Below are 21,730 nucleotides of genomic sequence, written 5' to 3'. Positions count from 1 at the left end.
AAATGCAGCATTTAATTGTTTTGTTTTGTTTTGGTTTTGTTTTTTTTGGGGTGGTGTGTTTTTTGTTGTTGTTGTTGTTTTTGGGGGTTTTTGTTTGTTTTTTTTTTGTTTGTTTGTTTGGTGTTTTTTTTTTGGTGTGTTTTTTTTTTTGGTTTTTTTTTTTTTTTTGTGTGTGTGTGTGTGTGGGTTTTTTTGTTTGTTTGTTTGGGTTTTTTTCCTCATCATTGAACTAATAATGATTAAAAAAACCCATGAATTTTTATAAAAGAGAAAAAAATACCCTATTCATTGCCTGAATGGAGGGGCTTTGGTATATAAGTTTAAGGCTAAATACAAGCTTCCTAGAAAGAAAGAAGGACAAAAAATAATCATACCACTTAATCAAAAAAAGTGCCTATGCAAGCACATCCAGACCATAATGATCGTCTGCACTTTGAGGCTAGTCATGGAAATGTCCAGATCACATTACTGTCAAAGTCAATAGTACAGCTGTGGATAGATCTAAACATAATATAACACAACAATCCAATGGACTTTTAAAAATGAATAAAGGCATAGCTATAAGATGCTCATATCTTGTTACTCCAGATCTCTTAATACTACATTATGGCATAAAAATTGGATAAACTAAAAACTGTTCCTATAGTTAGTCCATTTTCCCAGTTATAAACCTCTTCCTAAGTGCTAATGTAAAATTTCAGAAGGATGAGTGGCATCTTGCAGTGGTTACATGAAGAAAGAGAGCAAGAAGGAGGCCCTTCTGCTGAAAGCAGCACCTTTTTGTTGGTTTCAGCAGGAAAAAAAATAATAAAGCACATATTTATAGACAAATATAAAGTGTAATATATGTGTGTCCATAAATGTGCATATATACATACCTATGCTGAATTTTTTAGTGACAAAGACCAGAGCCAGACACTGAGAAGCTCAAAACAGCATGCATTGGAGAGTTTGGAGATCAGAGCAGCTGGATTCATCTGGTGAGCCTAGAGCAACTCAGCAGCAGCAGGAGCAAGTGGTCACAGAAATCAAAACCCACCCCTCAGCAATACCCAGCACAAGCAAATGTCAGTGACCATGGGGAAGACCTCTTCTTTCCTTGCCTGGACAGAGTCTTTATTAATATTAACTTGGAAGAGAACATTAATCTGTTTATTTAGGCTTGGGAACCAGTGAGTAGAACAATGCATTGGGTCAGAGAGCGTGAATCTGTTTCTCTAATTGTAAATATGTACTGTTGCTGGAGGATATGTATGGTGTTACTATTGATGAAACAAAGTGAAGGTTTATGCATTCAAATATTATGATGACAAGCACAGTGTAAACTCCTGTACTACCTCCTGCTGCTCAAAAAAAAAAAAAAAAAAAAACCACCAAAAAACAACAAAACAACTTAGCATAGACTTGTCTTGGGATCTTTGTCCAAATATGTGGTTCTCTCACCTCACAGTATATTTTCTGCCTCTAGTTCTGTGGCTTCTCTCAACTTTTTTTCATGCAAATGGAAAAGAAAGATAATTGCAGTGTTAACTACGGCTTAAAGATTAATGGCAAAATAACAAAGCATGGAGCAATAGCAATAAAATCTGGGTAAGAGAGTTGAAAGCCAGCCAGAATGCTTTAAAAGGGGATGCTTCATTTCTCCTGGTGTAGAGGTCACTTCATTCTCCTTAGAAAAAAGGAAGCCAAAATCAATTCTAAGGACAACTTTTGTATTTCATTCAGTGGTCCTTTGATGGAAAATACGTAAGTGGCTGCTGGAGTATAGGCTAAGGCCAAGTTTTCCTTAGCTATTACAGGGGAATTGTGTTTACACACAGGTTTTCACAGCTCAGATAAACGTTTTGCTTGTGTATTTTTTTGGGTTTTTTTCTTTATCAAAAATCAGAGAAGAACATTTTCAATGGAAGAGGCAGAGAATTCCTTTATTCTTTATCATTATAACCTTCAGTTATAGTGGTGATTTTTTCTGGAGATTGAACGTATAAGCTTGAGTTTTCTGAGACAGAGGAAATAACTGAATACATGTCTTTCCACTCAACCATTTATCTACTGAACTGTTGCAAAAATGAGTAGGAATTGTTTCCACTTCCAGTGCAACTTAGAGGGAATGTGATAGACAACCTTGTATTCTGTACAGACACGAGTGATGGAGAAGGTTGCAGCACGGGCTGAGACCCTCTGAGCCCCTAAGGTTCTCAAGGAAAGCATGAAGTTGTTCATCAGTTGTGATGAAACAAAGCACAAAATAAGAAGTAAACTTCTCACTGTTATTACTGTAACTGATGTATCTAATACAGTATGATATAGAAACTATCAAGAGCTATATACACTTTTAGATGTAACTGTTGGAAGACTCAGTTGCAGCCATTTTCTACTTAAATTCTGAGTTAGAAATTTAAATATACTGGAAAACTACCATAAATAGTACTAAATCATGATAAACACTACACAATGCTACAAAGAAGAGCATTTGAAGAGAATGATGCCAAATGGCAGAAGTTAGAAGCTGGATAGTGTGGTGAACTGCTATAAGACCTTTCTGACAGGATTTTTGGTGGATGCTGGGATATTTTGATTACAAGTACAAAGATTGTTCTTTGTTGGAAACCCAGAAAGGAACTGTATTTTGTCTCTGCTATCCTTAGTTGGAAATGAAACTCGGTGTAGTTCTTCCAATCAATGGTAAATAGCTTTGATTAATATTGCTCCTTTGCTGAAGCAGTTAACCTAGTTCTTATTTGCAAATTTTAAGCAGTTATAAAGAAGCTTAAAGTTTTAACTTTTAATTGCATATTATAAATTTATACTTTATAAGAGCTTAGTGATGAAAGAGATTCACATTGCAACATTCTGAAAACAGAGCTAGAACTGAGTTTGTGTTTTTTTGGTTTTTGTTTTTTGGTTTTTTGGGGGCTTTTTTTTGAGATCAAATTGCTCAGGAATCTTGTTGTCTTGTTGTAGGTTGTCTGCAGATGTAAATAGGTAACAGGTCATTCTGGTTGGGAAACCAAAGATGTTCCAAAATGAATATCAGTCATACAATTTGTTTGTGTGTCAGTGGTTACATAACTTCTCATGCTACAACCAAGCTGGTTAAATAAGCCTTCTGTTTTAAGGCTGAGTGGACCTGAATTTTCTACCTCAGTAATGCACAGGTGTCCAAGTGGTGCACTTAGAGCTGATTATACAATTTTATAACAAAAAGACGGTTCGTGAATCACAGAATTAATAGCTCAGTACAAAATATGAGACACCAGTTAGATACAAGGGTGTGAGAATAAAAATATAGAAGAGGAAAACTTCGGGAGAATCATGAAGTGCTTTACACACACTTTTCACCCATCTTTTGCCAAGAGTTAGAAACTGCATCCCAGTTATATGACAAAAGCAAAATCTACTCCATGTTTACCCAAGCAAGTAAACTACCAAACAGGAAATATTCTAAAGAATGATCTTTATTTCAGGATTACAGAGGAGAATAAAATTATCCTCAGATTGTTTCTGAACTAACTGCAAGAAATCATCTTGTTAAAAAAAAAAAAAAAAAGTTGCTCAAGGATGCATACTTAGATTCATTGAAGTGCTTTTCATAAGATATTAATATCAATTCTCTTGTTCTCACAAAAATTTAATTAATAGAATTGTAATAAAGAATCAATTTGTTCCTTAGTTACTACTTTTTCATTTGTTTTATATTATTATCAGTCTTTTCAAAAATTATTTATCATTACTTATCAGTGAAGCCTTGAGAGTCTGAATAGCTTGAAGATCAAGTAAATACATGGTCTCTGTGTTAAAAAGCAAACTATAGAGTAATTTCTTTTAATATGATTAATTGACATTGTAAACAAAAGTATAGCATAGAGTATGGATATATAAGTGTTGTTGACGGTGTTGATGAATGTTTCATATGTTTATCAAAAGACTGTGGTTTTAGATTAAAAAACTTATTCAGTGAGTATATTTGTATGGAGACTGAAAGAATATAATTTCTCAGAATAAATACTGAATAGAGAAAAACATAAGTTCATGGGCAGCAAAAGGAAAGGTATATATCATTAGGTAAGAGAGGTGCTGCATGGGCATTTCCACAGCCTAGAAGATCAGGATTGTCTCTGAACAGATGCACTGAGCATGTCTGTACATGTGTGGCATTAAAAAGTTATCTACATACCCCGTATTAGGTGTAAAAGACAGGTGCAGGGAAGACAGTCATTCTGTTTCTCTAACACCTCTCTTTCAAAATTATCAGATCCTATGAATTCATTAAGGATTTTAAAAGTCCTTTGTAGATTAGAAAGGAAATATTATTTAGTTGTATAATATTTTTTTATTTTAACTCAGTTACTCAACTGACACTGAGGTCAAGACCTGTTTTTAAAAAAGCTGGGTTCCAAGTTTTCGTGTTTCTTCTACTGACTTCTCAGATCTTTAGAAACATCTCTAGAGAATAAAAAAGCATAAGCTCACATGATTTCCACTAAACATTCAATTTCCTGAAATTTTAGCAGTAGCAGTAGAAACCTTTAAACTCCTGTACTTCACAAATATATTCATGTTGTTGTTTTGCCTCACAATTTTTAAAATTACACTATGAAGCAACAAAAGAGGTCAAGGTAAATTCAATTAGAATAATATTGCATTGACATATGTTTACAAGTAGAAGTTTAAAGGTATTCTGTGAAGGTTACAGAGTTTGTAACAAATGGCATGATGAGTGGTCCCCTGTTGCTTATGAAGTTAGAAAGGCATTCCCTATGGCTGTGTAATTTCTTTCAAGCCTCTTATAGAATAGTACACATCTCCAGTTTAATATAAACATGACCCTTCAACAGCAACATATAAAATACCTAGCTCTCTATTTGTTGAAATAATGGATAAGGTGAATCCAAATGTTTTGGCAAGATTTCTGGGTTCAAAGGCAGACATGTATTTCCCCATAAAATAAGTCATCTGCAACTATTAAATGCCCCAAAATGTAAAAGAAATGGAATAGTTCTTCAAAAAACTGACTTTATTGCTGAGTACTCTACAGATTTAGGATATAATAATAGTAGTTAAGAATTTTGTTATTTCCTTTTTTAATCTGAATTTGATTTTGGACACTTCTAAGCAAATATACTGAGCTTTACCACCTTGATTTCTCACGTAGGTCTCTTGATGACTGATATATTTAAAAGAGATGAGAAATTGAAACACTTAGTCACAGTCACAGGTAAGTTTCTGTCACAACTCTGGATTTGGCTCTTATATTCTTTGGTGCTCATTCTGCACCTGTCCCTCCACCCTCTGCCCACTCCCTGCTCCCATGAAAAAAGATTTTAAAAGCTCAGCCAAAACAAAACTCAAAAACAACACTGGGATCCTCAGACAGTCATATCTTAGTGCATAATCACTAAAATTAAATGTTGGTAACATGTTTCAGAATAGATGTTCCTTGACTAAGCAAAAGTAATTCTGAATTCTATATATCATGGGGATATAATTGACTTGCCAGTTTAAAAACATCAGGGTATACATTTAACTTGTTGATGAAGTTTTTTATAGCTAACTTCAAAATGACCAAGCCAAGTCATGTCAAAAGGCAATATTCAAATTTTCACAATATGCAAACCTTGACAATTTTTATTTATATTGTTTGTCTCTCTCTGTATATATAAATCCCTGGGATTTAAGCTTGGATATCAAGACTGATACAAAGACTTATGCAAATTTTGATATGAAGAAATCTTAGGTTTGCTTATTTTGAAAATATTTTGTTTATTAGCAATTATTTTTCAGACTTTGTTTCCAAAAGTCTCAGTAAGATACAAAGCTACAAAACATATTTCTATTTCTGAGAAATGGTTATGACAGTTCTAAAGTGATGCTTTTAAGGACTGCCTCAATGATGTTTCATAGAAATAGCATAGATGTGGCTGTTAGTCTTAATCAGAAAAAAGAGAGAACTCCCACAAGTGATTAATTACATCACAAACATTGTATACAGGCAGCTAAAAAATATTCTGAGAAAAGACACTAAAAGAAGTATTCAGAGTGCTGAGACTACAAATAATTAAGAACTGATTGTCAATGCTAAACAGAAAGAGCAAAGGAAAAATTGTTTAGAAATTGCTTAAGTAAAGCTCTACCAGAGGAAATCTTTGAGGTCATCAAGATTCTATTTTCAATGGAGGCTCTTCCCTTGAAAATCCTCTCTTTACTTTATGCAAGAGAAGCCCTCAGGGATGGGTCCAGGGGCCAACACTGTTCCACACCTCTGTCAGTGACATGGACAGTGGGATCAGGGCACCCCCAGCAAGTTTGCTGCTGGCACTGAGCTGTGTGGGGCACTCGACTCAGGGGAGGGAAGGGATGGCATCCACAGGGACCTGGACAGGCTGGAGAGGTGGGGCCATGCAAACCTCAGGGAGTTCAGCAAGGCCAAGTACAAGGTCCTACACCTGCACTGGGGCAATCCCAGACACAGCCACAGGCTGGGCAGAGAAGTGATTGAGAGCAGCCCTGTGGGGAAGGGCTTGGGGGTGGTGGCTGATGAGAAACTCACCATGAGCACACAGTGAGTGCTCCCAGTCCAGAAAGCCAAGGAAATCCTGGGCTGCATCCAAAGAAGGGTGGCCAGCAAGTCAAGGGAGGGAATTCTCATCTGCTCTGCTCTTTTGAGACCCTGCCAGGCGCACTGTGCTCAGCTCTGGGCTCCAAAACATAAGACATGGAACTGCTGGAGTAAGTCCAGAGGTGGGCCACAAAGTTGATAGGAGTACTAGAGTATGTCCCCTAAAAAGATGAGCTGAGCAAGTGTGGGCTATTCTGGAGATAAAGAGGTTGTGTGGGAACCACATGGCAACCTTCCATTATCTGAATGAGCCTACAAGAAAGCTGGAGAGGAGCTCTTTGTCAGAAATTGTAGTGATAGAGCAAGGAATAAAGGCTTCAAAGTGAAATAAGAAAAATTTAGGTTAGATATTTGGGAGAAATTCTTTACTGCAAGGATGATGAGGCACTGGAAGAGATTGCCTACAAAAATTGTGGAAGTCCCATCACTGGAAGTGTTTGAGGTCAGGCTGGGGAACTGAGCAACCTTGTCTACTAGGAAGTGTCCCTGCATCTGGCAGGAGGTTTGGGATAAGATGACCTTTAGGGTCACTTCCAACTCAACTTATGATCTTATGATTCTGATTCTATAAAGCAACCACAATCCTCAGCATCTGAGGTCTTTGAGGCTATGGTTGGCATCAAGTATCTCTCTGGTTTTTTGCTTTTAAAAATTATCTGCACCTTTTACAGATCAAGAATACCAAATGCAGGTTTATTACTACAAAATCTAACTGAAAACTTACATTAAATAGTACTGAAAATGTCCAAAAAGTCCAGCAGATTAAGCATTCCTTTGTGAAAATTTTATCTAGCAGTAATTCTTCCTTTCTCCTTTTGTTCCTCATAACATTCTATTAAAAAAAAAAAAAAAAAAAAAAAAAAAAAGGTTTCACAAAAATCTCCGTGTCTATGGCACGGTAACACCTGAAAGTGGTTGTAGATCTAACCTATCTTCATTAAACTTCATCCAGTGAGTTGACATCTTACTGTAAAATTGAATTTAAATGCTTCATTTTACTTCTTGTGTCAACACAGTAATATCTCAACAACATGATTTTTGTACAACATTTTGTAAACAAAAATGCATTGTTTTAAAGAGGTAAACAGTTCCTTACCTTTCACAGATCAAATGGGATAATCCTGTTTTTAGATCCACCTCAGGGATATGCAGTGTTCACTCTCTTCAACGTGAAAAAGGACATTGCATTCAGACTGCAGCAGTGACAACAAGAATTGCTGTGGCAGCTGTGTCAGCCATAAAAACAAAGTGTGATAGATCAGTGTCCTGTTTCCAGCATTGCCAAACAGCAGGCATTCAGTAAAGGTTATAGGGAAACTACATTCATGTAGTGATTCTTCCTCAAGATTCCTTTTCCACTTCAGCAGTTACTGGTTTAGAAAACTTCTGTCAAAAATATGATGATGTCATGACACCTGGAAGGTAATCTGGTTTTTTACAACAAGTAACATTGAATTACAAATCAACTTTGTTGGACTCCTGCATCTATTTTTGACCTTCACCTCATAAGAAGACAGGGGTGTTCAGATCACATCCACAGAGATTATCTTCATAGGTTCAATGACATTAATCAGAGAATATGAAAAGATCACATGCCACAAGCATCCTATCAGCTTCTGGGCACCTTTTTCTTGGGGTTCCCACTGAATGAAATGTGAATCTGAGGAATTAATTTCCCTAAAGATTTTTGCTATGCTTTAGAATGCTATGACCAATTATGCAACTCCTCATTTGTCATCAGCTGCTTTGGTGAAAAACTTTCTTTTTATACAGATGAAACAGAGAAAAAAAAATAAAATAAAAACCTCTCAACAAACTCCAAACCATAGGAAGAACAAGGGCAACAAAGGAATATAAAATGCACAAGTGATTGTTGTATCTTTGTATATTGGAGTATAAGGGATGGAAATTGGATTTCTATACTCTGCAGTGATATTCCACAGATGTAATTGCTGTCCTTATTTTTACATCAGTAGGCACTAGGATCATGTCTGTGATGTCTGCTTTGGAGATGCTAGTGCACATGTATATGCTAAATGATCACTGAAAGGCTTTATACGTACTCTTTCTCTGGAACTATTCACATCCATGAACAAGGTGTATCTCAATGCCATGCTAGAGTTTTGTGAGATCTGGTCCAAAGGACACACAAATGTCCCTGCACTTGCATTTAAATCCATTAGGTGATACAAGTGCATTATGATCACAGATGACTAAGAGATTAGGAGATAACCTGACCTTGGTAGACAGCATAAGAGAGTGAATGCTGGTGTAGTATTAGTGTAGTGTAGTGTACTACAGCTGTTTCAGGATTCAGCATCCACAGCAATTTCATTAGGGCGAACACAGATAATGTGAGGATACTTTCAAAGAGGGATTAATAACCTACGATAAAATGACATGTTATTTACACCAGAGGGAAAGTAAAGAACAGATTCAAGGTAGTTTGACATGATGTAATTCCAGTTAATCCACAGCAAATGTTGCATACAAGGAACTCTGACTTTCCCTCAATATGAGATTTCATATTCCTTGACCTATTATAATTCAAGCTAAATAAACCCAAATTATTCAGAATAAGATATCCAAATCCAGCATGAATAATCCACCGCTGATTTAATCAGTCTACATTTCAAACTCTTAAATTTAATTCTATACTTGATTTAATTGGGTTTTGGAGTTATATACTGGATTTGTCTTTGATCTGCAGAAGGAGCAAAGGGTACATCACAGCACTCAAGGAAGGAGAGATGAGTACTGCTTGAGAGAGGCTAACAAAATTTCTCCTTAAACCATAAAGACTGTGCCTTTTCAGAAGTGTCCCCTTTCCCAGATGTGCCTTTTTCCACTCTCTTTTTGTTTGCTGAGTATTTCTGCAGAAGGAAAAGACACACAGGTTACTTAAGGCAACCCGAAGGGACAGATTGCACCTGAGCCCCTGCTGGCACTTGTGACACAGCAGTGCAGCCTCCCATTTTTCTCTGTGCACAAGCAGCCATTCTCAGGCTCCCCACAGCAAAACAGCCATCTTGTGTCACAAGAAAGAAAATAGTCTGCATTTTTATAGTTGAAGGATTGATTTCCAAAGGAGCTCATTATAAGCTTGGGATTCGTGTGTTACTTAAGGGTTCTACTAAATTTTCTCTGTTAATGAGTTACTGAAAACTGTATTTTCTGCTGGGAATTAGCTGGAGCAGTTCCTTTCTGTGTAAATAAACCTAAATTTTATTTCCAGTTCTTTCTTTCTCCTTCTTATGCCTGAGTTCTGATGAAATTTTATAATAATCAAGAATAATTTTAATTCTGCTCCTAGCTGTCTTTTTTCTTCTCCTTCAACTGAGAGGTTTTTCAAGGCCCAAACAGTGTGAGAATAGAAAAAAAAAATAGACAAAAATAAAAACAAAGGTGACCAAAATTATCAATCAATTAGAGTTTCAGTCTCTGAACTCAAAAAGACTTGATTTATACTTTTCTCTCAGAAGGTGCTTCCATTATTCTCCATTGTTTCAGCAGAATAAAATAGGAATAAATCCTTAAGAATACAATACACTGAGTTCAACCCTAGGTGATAAGTTCTGCCTCACCTGTCACATTTATTTCAGTTCTTTTATACTCTCCTCAGAAAATTCTCAAAGACATTGTCACTGAATCAGCTAAAAACTTTGTAGTCCAGCTGAAGGTTCTAGCACTACTTTCAGAAGTAAATGTTACTTGTTTAAAATAAAAGTTTAAGGAAACTGAGATATACCTTTAATTTATTTTGCAAATATTGAATGGACAGCCACACTTCGTTTCAAATCATACTTTGTTTCAGGTCCACAGCTTGCAAATGAACATTGAACTTCCAAACCAGACCTTTTGCTGTCTACTCATTACTTCTGCTATACAGTACTATACAGTTCCTGTCTGTGCAATTTCCTTTTATTAATGTACAAACAAAATGTGATGAATTAAACATGCTATTGCATGTATTTTTTGGCAAGCATGAAAGATGAGGTAATTGAAGATAGTTATTATTTCCAGCTGTACAATGCTAGCACATAGTGACATTTAAATAATAAGAGAGAAAGTAAAATAGGTGTCATGGTTTTAACAATACTGCCCTCTAAACATCCCAACTCACTAATTTCTACTCATTATTTTGTATATACCATTGTCATACTGAAGCTGTGTCTCAGACTATTTAAGTAATTTCTGATATGTAAAAAAAGACAAAACCCAAACCTGAATAAATGGAAAATGCTGCAGGAACTAGGTATTTTATTATAACTAGATGTTAGAACCTAGACAAGTCATGTAGAGATCTCTGAGACATAAAAATTTGCTTCTAGGTAAATTCTTTTTCTTTGTTAAAGAGTAGATTAATTGTAAGAAAATGACTCATCTTTATTTTTCAGAAATCTACAATAAGCACATAGGATTTTTTGTGCAATGCTATTTAGTAGAAGAGAGTTGTCAAGGTTTTCCACACATTCTTCTGATTAACCTTTAGTTCAAGATCATTTTCAGTAAGGAACTATTGTTTCTATCTTGATCTCCTGTCTGGCAATCTATCGCAAGCTGTATTTTACCTGGTAGATTTTTTTCTCAGAAATTATAATTTTTATTACTCAACCATGCAGACAGCAGCTGAACATAAAACAGAAAATGGTGCTGTTTCAACTAAGCAGCCCAGTGCTTGAATCATGAGCTGACTGGCTCTGTGGGGAACGATAGGATGGTTTAATTTTCATGTTCTTACTGTAATTCTATGGAATTAGCCACCAAACAGAACACTTAAAGACCTATGGTCAATTTCAATGTATACACTAATTTTCCATTTGAAAAATAAAACCAGCAAATACTTGGCTTGTTTGAAGTCAATAGCCATTACACACAACAATGGAGAGTATTGGATTGGGACTGTCAGCCCTTTGTCTCAGTAAATTTGGAAAAACTGCTGCATGTACATGAATTTTTATCAGAGCTTTGCAGAGGTTCTGTCCATAACATGTAGCCCATGGAAACCACAGTAGCTCATGGATTTTCACGTTAGGCACTCCTATAGGTTCTCCCGTGTTTGAGTACCCTTCAATCTGCTTTTCTTGGGAAGAAAGCACACAATCCTCTTCAGCCATAATGTTTTCCTCAACAGCACCCTAGTCTATCCCTCCAGCCCCACACTTTCCAAAGAATTGCTGAAACAAAGGACCAAAGTTCAGCAACTAACTTTAAAATATTTCTCAAAACCTTATTTTAGTCAATCTTAAAGAATGTAAACATTTCACAGGTAACAGAGATGCATACCAATGTAAATGTAAAGTGATATCATTATGGATTAAATCTTACTTAGGACATTAAATGTCATCTCTTTTATTAATGATGTGGCAAAACATGACATTAAAACAGTCTTGCAGCATAAGACTGCATTTCCCTTGAATTATGTAGTAAGGAGAGGAAAAATAAAAGAGGACAAAATACAACAGAATGAAGAAAAAATATCAGGTATTGAAGTTCATTGATGGTAGAATCTATCCTATTATTCCATTAATTCAATATTCCAAATGGCTATTAATATCAAGGAAACTCAAATTGCTCATCTTGTGTCCCAAAAAGCAAAATATAACCAAAAAAACTACTGAAGACTGGCATATACCTTTAGTGTTTCTTACTTCTGAAAGCAATTTGGTAATGTACACATAGTCCATGACTTCAGAACCAGCAACCTATATGGTCATTCAGTCACTCTTCAAACATATCACTAGATCATACATTTCATTCTTTTACCACTGTGCTGAGTCTCAGAAAATTGGTTTTAGTCAAAACACATCCTCAAATTATGTATCTGAGGTCATCCTAAAATATGTGCATTAACCACATCCATCTACAAGAGGTGTAGGTGACTGGTTGCAACTCACTACTCAAAATATGCTATATTTCCTATTTAAATTTGTCTGGCCTCAGGTTCTTCATGTTAAACCTTGTCCTTCCTTTCTTAAAAGTCTTGCTTTGTGACTGTATTTTCTCCACATAAAAGCACTTAGGTACCATAAGCAACTCAATAAGAGTTTTCTTTTTCGTGTCCTTAACACACTGAGCTCTTTTAAGCCTCTTTAGAGCTTTCCACACATTCAATCACACAAAGGCTAATTTCTATGTCCTATTTTTTTTTCAGCATCTTCTTTTCAAATGCAAAGACTCAAATTATAAACAGTATTTCAACAACAGCAATTTCTGTAGAACTCTGATATGCATGACTTAGAATATATACCCAGTTCTTTCTTAATTAAAAGGATCTTTGAAATATTCTTTGTAACTTGTAAAGTAAGATTAGCACTTTAAAAATCAAAGGCCACCACTTTGGATTATTATGACTTCATAAACTCTTTTTTAAATTTTATAAAATAGCCTGTATCAAAATAATATATGATGATACCAAAATAATTCATTTAAATCAAGAGAACTCTTAGGTACCTAGGTATAAAAGGTTTGAGGAATTGCGAGAGATCATATTTAAATTTAAGTTCTGATTAGAAGCATTAGTTGAAAAGTTCACACGTGTTGTAGTAAAAATGCCTCACTTATGGATTCTATGCCAAAGGAGCAGCAGAGATCTTTGACGTAACTGTAGTTTCACAATTCTGGTATTTGTGTAGGTTACAGTAGAGGTGCATTTTGGTCTCCCAAGGCTGATTTACTTTCAAAGCATATTATCTTATGTGCTATTTTTTGTCCTTTTTGACGAATCTACTTTCAAACATCCTTGATCTAAAGTAGCTAGCAAGGACTATAAGTACTACACTGCAGTTGAAACAAAACAAATAAATAAGCCAAAAGGACCTTAGTTATTATCTGCTTATATCTGGTACAAACGTGTGAACTGATCTCACAAGATTATTTTTATTGTGATTTAGCCCACCAGGTTTCCTGAAATAAGAAAGTCATTAAAAGCTGAGATGAAAAGCAGCAGTTTACTGAAATATTTGCCACTGCAAATGTTCAGTGATTGATTCAGGAGCTAAAACCTTAACTGTTTTAAGGATCTTCTCTTTAATTTGGCCCAATTCTGCTTTCTTACTTAAGTCAGTGACAGAGATTTGAACCATTGCTTCACTATCACTCATCAGTGTGATATTAATAAGGACTGGTGGATTCATTCCTTCTGAGGGATTTTTAGGCAAAAAATGCTGTACATGAGTGAATATTAAAGTTTATGCTTTGAATTTCATGTGACTAATTTAGAGGTCATACTTGTTAACTGTTGCAAATTTTTGCCTATGGAACCTTTGACATTATAAAATGAAATTTAATATTATAACACTCTAAAATTCCTTCAGCCAATGGATTTTGTTTCATATTATATGGCATTTCACATCTTGAAAGCATGGCATTCCAAGCCTTATTCTTAAGGAAAAAAACAGAAGTATATTTTGATTATGCAGACACCTGTAAAGATTAATTGTAGATGAGCACATTGTAATCAAGACTGAAAAGAACACGATACTTTTCTTTTATCATTATCACTTGGAAGAGTGGGAAGAAATTAACTTACAGTACAGAGGGAAAATAGACAGCACTTTTTATCTGGCAACAGATGTACATCTTGATCATGAAAAGCTGAACACCCCACTCTGGCATTCCTAATTCACAGTTACTAGGTAGTCTTGCCATTTCGATTGCTTTCTCTGAAATCTCTGTTCTCTAGAGTTGTCTAGATACTGTTCTCTAGAGTTACAGGGATCAAACATTTTACAAACCTAAGTTTTGGGTAGATAAGTCATAGCTTCCCATTGGTGAGCAGTCAGTCCTACATGTATACAAAAAAAAAAATTACTATGTAAAGAAACAAAGTCTGTTAACAGTAGGCAGAAATTTGCTGCATTTTCTTATTTTCAGTCAAAAGATTTAAAGGAAACTTAAAATGCAGGCATTTGAAATTACTATAATAGATGTTTTATCATCACAAAATGTCTGCTTCTCTGAAACTATATGTGGAAAAATTCTGCTTTTTAGTACTTTGAAACTATGCAAGAGGAGATTATATAGTGAAACATGCTGGATAGAGTGTGACTGGAAGGTTCCACAGTTCCACTGCTGTGTCAGGAGATTGCAGCCAGTCATGTCTGAAAATCTGGGACGTATTCCTTCTACTCACACCCCTGTATTTTACATCCTGGGTAGTGTGCTAGCAATAATACAGTAATATCTTTTAGATGACATGTTAATTCAAAGTTTTCCAGAGATTAGTGATTACATGGTACATTTTGAAAAAGAGAAGTACAATAAATCTAGTGTCCTGACAAATTTTTTCAGTAGTCTTCATAACCTTTCCCCTAAGGCAAGGGCATGGTCTCTTTGGAAATAAGCATTCATGCTCAAAGAGATGTCCTGCTCAAAAAGCTGCTAAAAGATTAACGGATATCTAATGCTCTAGGACACATTGCAATATGCCATTTTTGGAATGCCACAGTTTCACGGTTGCATTAAAGCATAATTTTATTTCTGTGCTCAGCATGCAGATTGCTCTATTTTTCACTGGTTTATTGAAACACTGGCAATTTGAAATGTAGTTTTAGGGCCACACATATACAAAATGTATAAACAAAATATTTACAGGAAATTAAAATGAGCTTTTTCATGGTTCGGGGGTTGTGAGACTGATATGGGAATTTTAGCTAACAAAAATTATTTCCTTTGCTACACAGTCACTATCTGTAGAATTATTACTAAAATTAAAAAAAGGAAAAAGACAACCAACCAAGAAAAATTTACAAAGCCCACAGACAAACAAACAGCCCTGGGCTTCTCAAATTCAGCAAATTTATTGATAAGGTCATTTTCATTTTTATATAGTATCCAGCTGTAGCAACTGTATAGTATCTCTTCTAGCTGAGTGTACTCTTCAAGGATTAAAAAAAAAGTTCTGTGAAAATATTGACAGTTCTCAGACACAAAGAGCTTTTTTTGCATTTGAAAAGCTATCTGTCTTTATCATCAAAATGTAACTTCTTCCTAAAGAGAAGAAGAAAATGTAGATGTTGATTTTCCTGAGTGTTACCAACCAGCATTTGGACACCTTTTGGGTTTTTGTTTGGGTTTTATATGGTTACATGTTTATAGCACGTAAGAAGATCTTCTATCAAAATTTTCTGGCAATTTTTAAAGGTGAAACATTTTGTAACGTGAGAATGTATTAGGTAATTAATTTTCAAGTATGCAATTCCCTGAGCGTACAGTGGTGGGTCTCTAAAACTGCTTCAGTTCAAACTATTGTAGTCATTCTGACCTATGATCTACCCAGAAAAACTGATAGTGTTATATGTACTTATGGTCTCCCTGCTGTAGCTATGGGGCCTAAGTGTCCAGAACTGCCGCCCTGGAGTGACAGTTTATGTATTATCACTGCTGAATTACACAGAACCTGGAACATAAACAAAAACATATTGTGTTAAATTAAGGATTATGGTTGCATATTGGGACAGGGAAAATGTAATATTTGTAATATGCAAGGTATGTGTTCCTGAAGTCTGAAAACCTCTGATGCACCTGGTGTGTTAGGGGTCAAGCAGCAGTGCCACATCTGGATTAGGCAACTGCAGGAGCACCATAGCTCCTTCTCAGTCATGATTTACTGCTTGTTTTCAGAATCAAGGAACTTTTTCTGAGATTTCTGAAGAGTGTGAAGAATGGAGCTTAGTTTCCTCAGAAGGGTGTGGATTTATGTCACTTTCAGGTCTGCAAAGTATTTGTGTGATGGGTGCCTATGCACTTGGAAGAGGAGCTGTATATCCAAAGAATGTATTCAGATAAATCACTGAACAGCCTAACACTATGATACTATGTGGTCCTTTAGGCATGTATTACCACTTCAAGATAGATGTTGAACTCAGGGACATTGTTGCCCGAGTCTGTGGAGATCTGTGAAAATACAGATGGAGTTAAAGCAGAACCAGAGTCCCCAAGTCCTGTTTGTAGTGGCAATAGAGCCAGTCACCAGTTCTGAAAAAAAAAAAAAAAAAAAATGTCACTAGTTCTGAACTGTATGAAGCACAGTAAACAGAATAATTCCATTATTCCATTCAGTATTCTGTCTTTCATTCTCTATGCATACAGATAATACCTCATTTTTTTAAATGACATATATGGTCACCAGTAGCCTGATGTCAAAGAGAGTGTCATAGGATTTGATAAGAGCTTAGGTCCCTTGATAGTGGGCACAATGAAGTTACACATGCATAAACAGAATGACCACAGTGAGTAAATTCCAATTTTTGGTCTACTAGTGTAGAACTCAAATAGACTTCCTAAATGAAATAGTTACAGAAAGTTAAGAATTAATCTAGCAGTGAATGAATCAGATAGTTTAAACCTTATGTCTGTGAGAAATTTGGCTGCACCAGAAGTTTTTCAAAAACTCTCAGTTTTGGCTAAGAAACAAAGAGATGGCAGGATTTGGAGTTCCAAATCAGTAAACTAGGGACCTGGGAATAAAGAGTATGCTGGGAATGTGACTGGCAGGTTATTGGATTCCATTTAGCCAAAATATTCCCCCCTTATTTCTGCATGGTGACATCTAGTGCAGTGGTCATTGCAGAGTTTGCCTTAAAGCAACTCAGAATAAAAAAGCAAAACTGGATGGAGGAAATGTGGTAATGGATTTAAAAGTCATTCTTTCATCAAGGCCCACCTATCCCTATGCTCTATGTTAATCTGAAATCATACTCTTTGTAGAAAAGTAAGAATTTGTTAAATGCATGTCCTCTATTATCACTCCATCTCTAGGGGTTTCCTGACACAGATGTGTTCTCTACAGAGACCATTGTTCCTCCCTTGTATCCACAGTTTGTGATAAAATCCTTGTTTGGCACATTTGGCTGTTGACTACCTCAAACTCAGGGAGGACCTGCAGAGAGACTTTGACAAATTAGACATGGGCAGTCACCAACCATATGAACTTTAATGAGGGAAAGTGCTGGATTCTGCACCTGGGCTGGGGCAGCCCTGGATGTACAGACAGACTGGGCAATGAGAGGCTGCAGAGCAGTGCCAGGGAAAGGGCCCTGGGCTCCTGGGCCATGGCAAGTTGAACATGAGCCAGCAGTGCCCTGGCAGCCAGGAGGGCCAAGTGTGTCCTGGGGACATCAGGGACAGCACGGCCAGCCGGGCAAGGGAGGGGATTGTCCCCTTTGCTCTGGGCTGGGGGCAGCCTCACCTCCAGGTCTGGGGACAGGGTTGGGTGCCACAGGATTAGACATTAAACTTTCTCACAAGAGGAAGAGGAGGGGCTCACACTGATCTCTTCTCTGTGGTGACCCAAGAGAAAGGTCTGGAGTTGTGTCAGGAGAGGTATAGGTTGGATAGGAAAACGTTCTTCACCCAGAGGGTTTTTGGGCACTGGAACAGGCTCCTGAAGGAAGTGGTCACAGCACCAAGCCTGACAGAGTTCAAGAATTTGGACGATGCTCTCAAGCACATGGTGTGACTCTTGGTGGTGATGGTTCTTTGAAGGGCCAGGAGTTGGACTCAATGATCCTTGAGGGTCCCTTCCAACTCAGATTATTCTTTGATTGTGATGCTGTGACTATATAAGGTCACATTATGCCATAAAATCTCATAAAATGAAAGGAGCTATGCTTATGGGACAGCTTTTACAACAACAGACAAACACTAAACAAATTGCATGTCAGATCTCTGGAAAGCAAATTACTCCATTCCCAGGAGCTCCCTGATGACTAAGTGTGACCAGTACACCCTGCTCCCAACCTCTCGTAGTGGGGTTAGCATGAGTAATGCAGTTTTATAGGGCAAGTGGCTGTTCTCTGTGACTGAGCAAATAATGTATTTCTTCCCTTTCCTTCATTATCAAATCCTGAAGGGCAAGTAGAAAAACCGAACAGATTTTTTTTTCCCCTTCCTAACTGGCCTCAAGGTTCCTAGAGGCCAGACTGATTACTCCCTTCTTCACCTGTCTTGATGTTCCTGGTGGTTGTAATGGCCCTGCCAGAGAACAGGGAAGTGTTCTCTGTGTCTGCAGCAGCCAGAGCACATTCCTTAAAATCAATAAGCTTCAAGTTCAAAGTGGGGAACCTGGATTACAGCAGCCACTGGACAGTGAGATTTGTGGCCTCACAATGGCCAGAGACATCGCTGCTGTCCTCTGCTACCAAAGTAACCATAATTTTCAAGCTTGTGTTTTGATCATTATGTAGATGGTAAGCCTAGTATTAAGATCTGACACAATCTGCAGAGTCCAGGTGATCAGAAATCACAAACTGTGTTATAAATTCTATATTATGCTACTTCTAGGTTGTATTATATTGATTCTGTTAGTAGAACATCCTATGCCATTCTAATTACAAATTCAGTCCTTTTATAATCATTAAATCATGTTAAGAAATTAAAGTTTCAATTGTAACTGGATTAATGTCGTCATCCTTCTGCTAAGGATCCCTAAAGGAACCCATCTGTCCCCGCAGTGTCAGATAACACTAAAGCTGTGGAATTTCCAGCTGGTAATACAAGAGCAAAACCAAAGAGCTATTTCCTCATCAAAAGAAAAATTGTGCAGGAGTCACGTTTCACAGGAGGAATCCAGAAAACATCACAAAATAGTAATTTCCCTGCAGCAACAGGACTGGGTTCTCTGAAGATTCCCATTATACTTGGTTTTGCGAGGTGAGATACAGGAGCTCATCCTACACTCTAACTACAAGCTTGGCGAAAAAACTCAGACATTAACTTTCTATATAACAAATTGTGTTTCTACACAAAGCTGAATTGCTGCACAAGACAAGCAGACACTGTGGCATGTTTTAACAACCTCCTTGATTTAGCAGGCCTTCTAGAGAGGTCCTTTTCCTACAATAAACATGACTCATAAAGCCCACCACCCCCTTCCTGCTCAGGTAATACACTTCCCCCAAAACATATCCAGAGAAAGAAACAGTGTGACATATGGGGATTAATGCCAGATTTGAGGAAATTTCAAAGCAGAAGGAAACATGACAGGAGATTTGTCAGTTATACTAAAATTGTTAAAGCAAAATCCTTACTTAAATGATTGGAAGGACTGGGAAGGACAGAGGAACAAAGTGATAAACAGACGGCCAGAAACTTGGATGCCAACTGCAAAACTCTCTTTAATCTTTAGTGTGCTATGGAATGTGGATATATTCCCTAAAATAATACACAGTGCTACAGATCTACATTTGATCTTGTATGTATTACAGTCACACTGTTAATAATGTCATCCTTTTAAGAGGGTGTCCTTGAGATGCCAAACCAGTAACCCTTTGGGCTGGTAGTACAGTCATCTGATAAGGAATAACTGCTTATCTCATCCATGATACCAAGCTAAAAGAAACAAGAGTACAGTGAGATCAGAATTATCTGCTAGAGCCATGAGTAATTTGGAATATCCACAAGGAAGTGGAAATAGGATTTTTCTGTGGAGCACTCTCTGCCACTCTTGTGTACCACAAAATGATGGGTTGATGGCACTGCTCCACAGAGCTGTTGGAAACATGCCACATTTCTGTATATTGCAGTAGCTTTCTTTTATACATGAGCTATATTGTAATAACCTAAATCTGCATACGAATTTTCCTTGTCGAGTCTTGTTGGTTTTTTAAAAAATTTTCAGCACCATGTAAGTGTGAACTTTTATATGAGAAGGTCATAGCATTTATTTATTCTTTACAAAGTTTGTGACCCTAAACTTAGGAGAGCTTGTTTTAAGAGGAGAAAAGTGGAATTAAGTTGAAGTATAATTTTGCTAATGTCTCAGAGCCAAAACCCACAAAAAAATAACAACACACATCCATGTAAATAATGTTGTCTTGATCAGAAAGGCTGGCAAATATAACAGTGAAATGAAAAAGGCAATAAAATATTTAATCTGTTAAAAATCTAAGGAATTTTAATTTAAAATTAGTTAAAATTTCAAGTAAAGTATTTCATATTATGCAGCCACCAGGGAATATGCAAAATAGAGCTGTTATGGAGCGAGTTAGTTTGGTTTAGTTTTGCAAAGCTGCCAACTGTCAAATTTAAGTAAACATTTTTTAAGGAACTTCCATGCACATATATGAAAACATACTGCAGCAGAAACAAATATGAGGATGAAGCTGGAGTAGCACAGGAAAAGTCATGTTGAATCTAACTATTTTATTGGGGAGACTGATAGGTTTTGTCCCTGTTGCAGTAAAAAAAAAAAAAAAAAAAAAAAAAAAAAAAAAAAGGTTTTGCTTTTTAAATATATCTCCAAGCCTACCGGAATTGTGAGGCATTTTGCCAAATCAATTCTAACAGAGTCACTGAAGGCATTTGTGTCTGTCTATCTGTCTTCACCTTTCAAGTACATTTATTAGGGTCTCCCTTGAGCTCAGGGGCAGGTACAGGGTTCCTACTCTGACTTTGGTGAACTGATTCACACAGGAGGAGCCTGAAATCTCCTTCTTCTGTCCCTCTGTAAGGAAGAGCTAATGTTTACACAGGGTTCAGCCTGTGTAAATCACAGAGCATGGCTCAGACTTCTGCCTTTTTAGTGTGTACTCTGCCATCTGTCTGAATCCTCAGGTTTTTATAACACACAGAATTTAGGCATTTGGAAAGCCACTAGTGCAAACCATTGCTAATGACATTCTGTGAGAATAAGTTCAATTAAGTTATACTGATTTTGGCTGCAGTACAGAATTTCTGTGTGAAACTCATTGCAATGACTCAGGATTTTACTGACACACTTGCAATATTGCACTTAGGCACTAACTTCTAGAATCAGTTTTGAAGAAGGACCTTGGCTTTCACATACAGAGGGATTTTTAATTTTTTTGGTTGTAGACCAAGTCACAAGCTCTTAAAACCTCAAATACCAAATATGAACTGAAGGAATAAAAATGTAGATGTGAAAATCTAATTGGTGCTCAATTTAGCAATTCTGGCTCCTTCCTAATGACAGAAAATGAATAAAAACTAACTGTAAATTTAAGCAGTCTCTTTTTATGCTATGCAGTTGTAGTGGGCTGGCCCTGGATGAATGCCAGGCACCCACCAAAGCTGGTCTATCAGTCCCTTCCACAAGTGGACGGAGGAGAGGAAATATAATGAAAGGTTCATGAGTTAAGGACAGAGAGA

The 21,730-nt window shown here is 36.6% G+C and overlaps 1 long non-coding RNA gene across 1 annotated transcript; it reads right to left on the bottom strand.

The window, feature by feature from the left end:
• Positions 1-7,729: 7,729 nt before the first annotated feature.
• LOC310923163 lies at positions 7,730-16,723 on the bottom strand. The gene is made up of 3 exons (XR_014592554.1): positions 16,463-16,723; positions 15,924-16,019; positions 7,730-7,845 (listed from the first exon to the last, which is right to left on the bottom strand). It is a non-coding gene; the product is annotated as an uncharacterized lncRNA (long non-coding RNA).
• Positions 16,724-21,730: the final 5,007 nt, after the last annotated feature.

The sequence above is a fragment of the Zosterops lateralis genome (genome assembly GCF_965231275.1).
Source record: "Zosterops lateralis genome assembly, chromosome: Z".
Lineage (NCBI taxonomy): Eukaryota > Metazoa > Chordata > Aves > Passeriformes > Zosteropidae > Zosterops > Zosterops lateralis.
The sequence above is the reverse complement of the archived record's forward strand: the minus strand, read 5'-3'. Positions and strand labels throughout refer to the sequence as shown.